This window comes from Apium graveolens, chromosome 9 (genome assembly GCF_009905375.1).
Source record: "Apium graveolens cultivar Ventura chromosome 9, ASM990537v1, whole genome shotgun sequence".
Classification (NCBI taxonomy): domain Eukaryota; kingdom Viridiplantae; phylum Streptophyta; class Magnoliopsida; order Apiales; family Apiaceae; genus Apium; species Apium graveolens.
This window is the reverse complement of record NC_133655.1, coordinates 259,331,101-259,336,077: the sequence shown is the minus strand read 5'-3', so window position 1 is coordinate 259,336,077 and position 4,977 is coordinate 259,331,101. Positions and strand designations below refer to the sequence as shown.

The following is a 4,977-nucleotide window of genomic DNA, read 5'->3' as shown; positions in this document are numbered from 1 at the left end:
GATTGATCTTAATTGATTGATCCTATTTACATGTGAAATCAACCTACTTTATCATCGCTCATAATTAAAATTCAAAATTCGAATTCTTATGTATCTTTTTTATTCTATAATACTCATCCACAACTTCAATTCATTATCTTATTTTTAATTAATTTCCATTTTTTCCCATATATCTCAATTTTTCATGTTTTCTGCTTTGATGTTTGTATATATTCGTTTACTCATATTTTTTTATTTGTGCAGATAAGACACGATGATGAACCCTGAATCATTGAAAAAGTGTTAATTGAGGTATGTGTGTGTATATTTATTTATATATATGTTAGTTTGGAAAAACCTTCAAATTCTTTATTTACTTAATCCTATTACATACTTATTTTTCTTTGATTAGTGCAGAAAGTGAATCAATTTATAGTACTGGTGAATGAACTGGACACCTATTTGGTTTGGTTAAGTGTCATAGAAAAAATAGAAAAGCATCATCTTCTTCTTCACATTTTACTGGTAATATTTGTTTGTGTGTGTTTATGTAGTTACAATTATTAAAATTAAAAAGGATTTGTTTGGAGATTATTTATTTTATGCTTTTCTACTTTTCTTATCGGTATTTCACTAACTGGCAGTGTAGTCATGGTGTACTTTATATATCACCAACGATGGAGCTGCTGCTTTTGTATTAGTGCGAGGATATTTTTCACGTTATATAAAATATAGTTATGTGATATACATGTCGAGTACTTCTTACATTTTACTACTTCATCTGCTTTACAAAGAATGGTATGGAAGTTTACAGAAGCATCATGAAGTTGAATGAAGGAGTTTGGTTAAAGATAGTTTGGTTAATTTTTATATTTATGTGTTTATATATGTTCATATATGTGTATGTATATAATATATATGCTACTTATTTTAATTTGTTTTGATTTACAGGACCTTAAAAAAGAAATCTACTTGCTTTAATAATTATAACTATGAATAGATCTTTGGGGTCCTGCTGCTGAGTAGGACTCCAAAAGAATTTTTTTGGCCTGGCCGTCTTTGTTTCCAGATACCATAAAAGATATACGAAGGTCTTCCTCACATTATTCTCATCTATTATATTATTAATAGCCCAACATGGGCCAATAATATTGAGACATTTCATTCCCTAAAAAATCTTGAGACATTTTATTCCCTATAGAAAGACATAATTTCCCCCAGTCATTCTAATTTACATTGTCAGCCTCAGCCCCATAAGTCATGACCCTTCCCATTCTATTCCTCCGACGGATCATACTCAGTTTCATTAAATTTTTGTGTAATTTCATCAACGAGGTTTTAGAGATCAGAACTTGATAATCAAGCTTTTAGTGTGTATTGTGTAAGCCAATTGTGTGAGTGTGGCTGAATAGCTCAATCATACCCTTTTCCCCAGGTAATAAATTTATGCTTTAAATCTTTCTTTTTTTCTTATTTTGCTTATTTTTCTATCGCTTAATTTCGCTTTGTCATCCCAACAGTTGTGCCATGTGTGTAAGTGTGTCTCTTTCACGTTTGTTGGTAAGGCTACATGATTTGGCTTTGTGAAATAACGATTGTTTATGAATAGATAGATTATGAATAAATTGGTGTTAGGTAGCCTGTGATTGTTGTCGATATGGAATGGGCCAAATATTGTGGATGATAGATAAGGTTATTTTTTAGTGTCCCTACTTCTTCAGTAAAGGTATTGCATTGGCAAACAGATTAAAATGCTTTATGTATGATTCTCAGTTATATAAAAAAGAAGCAAATATAGCCACATTGTTTTTTAAATCTAAATGTGAAGCAATATATACTATATTATATACTCTATCATGTCCAGGTCAAATGGAAAACTTTGAAAATATATAAAAATCCTAAATCTATATAAGACACAACTTGTACGCTCTTGAAAGATAAATATATTAAGTGACATTTAACACTGATTGGTTGGTTGGGTTATCAAATATTTCAAGCTAGACAAAATTCTTGGTAAAATTATTGCAAATTTGGATTGGACACATGAATTCCTATTATTTATGAGTTCCTGAAAAATAATATTTTTGACAAATTTGTTATTAATTAACTGTCGAGATATGACACGTTTGGCAGATGCTTGCCCTGATGACTTTTTTGTTATATTTTATCATTGTGGTGCAACCCCTCCTACCCCTATTATATATTCATCATGGCCAAGCGCCTGTCAGATTTCACCATACAAACCTCAATAGTCTTTAATTTCTCCTAACCCATTGAACTATTACACCTTTATTGTGTGGGATGTGCAAAAAATAAAATCGCAACGGTTGTACCCAGTTTCAGTATCATATTTAATTTATTAATCTTATCAACATAATATATTTTTCATAAGTGTGGTGGGTATAGTGAATCTTTTGAATGTGTTTCTCAGACAACATCTAGACCTTGTGAGATTGCAAGAACCTTTGTAGACCTAATATATTTTTGGTTTAATAATAATGTGAACCCACCACCCTAACTTTCACCCATTAATAAATCTTAACCTAAGTGTTTAATTCAGTGTTATTGACTTGAACATCCTTTTTTAGGTATATGCAGTCAAGTATTGCCTTTATTGCAGTAGCATGATGTGCAAGTGCGACTCACTTTCCACGTTCTGGTTTTAGCCGTGCTTTGGGTTGGCAGGTATTTTATAGATCTTATGATTTTAATTTTACTGAATTTTCCTTTAATTAGATCATATCCTTATAGTGCTTATGTCCTTTCTTCTCCACCTATGCAAACATAAATAACACAAAGATCTACAAGCATGCTTAAAACAAATAAATTAAGAATATAAGAGTTTGGAAACAGGTATCCTATTTTACTTTGAAGAAGTGAACATATCAGGGCCAGATGTGTGACCTTTCTTGACAAAGGTGCAATGTACCTAACAACACATCTGCAATGTAAAACTGATAATTTGCTTAAGCTTGATCTTGGAAAAACACACTCTTTTGAACATAATATTCTTTTTAAAAGTAGAAAACCTGAAAAGGACTACACATGATATCCTGGTAACTATTTAATGATCTTAATACTGAAATCTTTATAATTTTATCAAGTAATTAGACTTTTTTTTGGGGATATTTAGGACTAGACATGGATCTTCAGTATCAATATATGCCACCTCACAATCTTTTCCTGCATGATCATGTTTATAATTATTGCCTATGGGCACCATATATTTATTAGTCGAGGCGTGTTTTGTTTGTAGAGAGAATACTGGTCTTTTAACATTAACCTGGGTTAGAAATTAAAGAGTTGTACAGATATCTGCTTGAATTATGATCTTCTCTTCCATCCTGGGTAAGCTTCTATGTCCACGTCAAAACTTATAAATTATGTTTTCTATGTGTAGTTTATTATTACTTGTTAGGCGCGTTATAATATTTGCTTCTATTCCATTTCCAATATTTGCTGCATTTTATTATCTTTTCTTTGCTTTTTTGGTAGGTTCATGTTACAGAAAAAAGTAATAATGATATGTTTAGGATCCATTTTCTAAAATCTAGAAATATAAATGGTCAATCTTTTAATCGTGTAGCAGGTGAGGTAGGTTTGAGTTTTCTTCAATTATATAACCTTGACATCCTTGAGTTTGAGGACAAAATTTATCATTGGCTTCTCAGTATGTTGAGGAATCTCCATTGCCCAATATTTCAACGAGTAACCACAATAAAAGGATATGGTCATGTTCACATGATCGGGTCCTGGGCAGAAAATAAAATATCTTCACTAAGATTTTGAAAATTGCAGATACTAAAAATTGTTTCTCTTTTGATTCTGTAGTTCGAAGACATAGTTAATGTCTCATTCCAGTTCGACACTCACATTGTTGGAATTGTAGCATATTTTCTCGATAGCATGTCAGATAAAAAGGATAGTTCAATCAAAAAATATAGAGGTACACACTGGTGGGACAAGCTCCAGTCCTATAAACTAATGTGCAAAGTGAGTAATTCGATTCACTACCCTTTAATATCAGTAAGTATTTTTCATCTGTTTGATTCACCCAATTCAAATTTAGAAGGATGGCTATTTAATCACACATGATGTTCCTTCTAAATAGCCATTTTATGAAAACTAAGGATCAGCTTCACATTACTTTCCCCATTTCTTGTCATAGCTCCTGAAGGTACTTATAGTTGTCTAATTTATACTGTTTGTCCACATATGTATGTCTGGTAGATATATATATTTTTCCCAATATTATGCAATATTTCTGTGGCAGCGACTCGGTGAGGAATATAAAATTTTGAATTTGTAGTGAGATGAAATACCTGATATACATGGCATGCAAAATGGTCATCCAGTATCCTACCTATTGACCTCCTGATTTGCATATCTCCTGCTAACATTACAATAGCAAATTGTAATGCAATGGCATGAACAATTTTATTTAGTTTGTTGTTTTCACTCGAAAAAGAACTATTCGGTTTGTTAAGAAAATCGAAATGGGCTTATAAAAATACATACGAGCTTAGTAAGTAAAGTTACTTATCACACCAATTTTGAGCTATAATTTCAGCCTCAAGTTAGCAGTTAAAAAAATAACCAGCTGACATATAATAGTAACTCTCCTACTTTTGTGCTTTCATATAAGGACAATGTGTCAGACTATACTAACATCACGTGCAATCTACTAACGTATTTTAACAGTTATGTGAATACACAATTTACAATTTGAATACACCACACTATTAAAAAACTAATTAAATATGAAGTTTCTTTCAAAGTCTTATAACTAATTAATTTAGTAACACATTTATGTGTATGTGTTGGTAATCTATGCTCTTATCCTAAGTCTGTTACTTTTTTACTCACATTTAAAACTTTAATGATTTTTCTTTTCTTTTTTTTGGGTAAAAACAGGAGCAGTGCCTTGCAGGGGTCTATAAATGTTGCTCCGTGGGGAAAGAAGTCCATCGAGGTTTAAATGCATGTTGATGTAAGGTA

The 4,977-nt window shown here is 31.3% G+C and overlaps 1 pseudogene; it reads left to right on the top strand.

The window, feature by feature from the left end:
* Positions 1–3,191: 3,191 nt before the first annotated feature.
* LOC141686203 (nucleobase-ascorbate transporter 6-like) lies at positions 3,192–4,028 on the top strand (annotated as a pseudogene).
* The last annotated feature ends 949 nt before the right edge of the window (positions 4,029–4,977 follow it).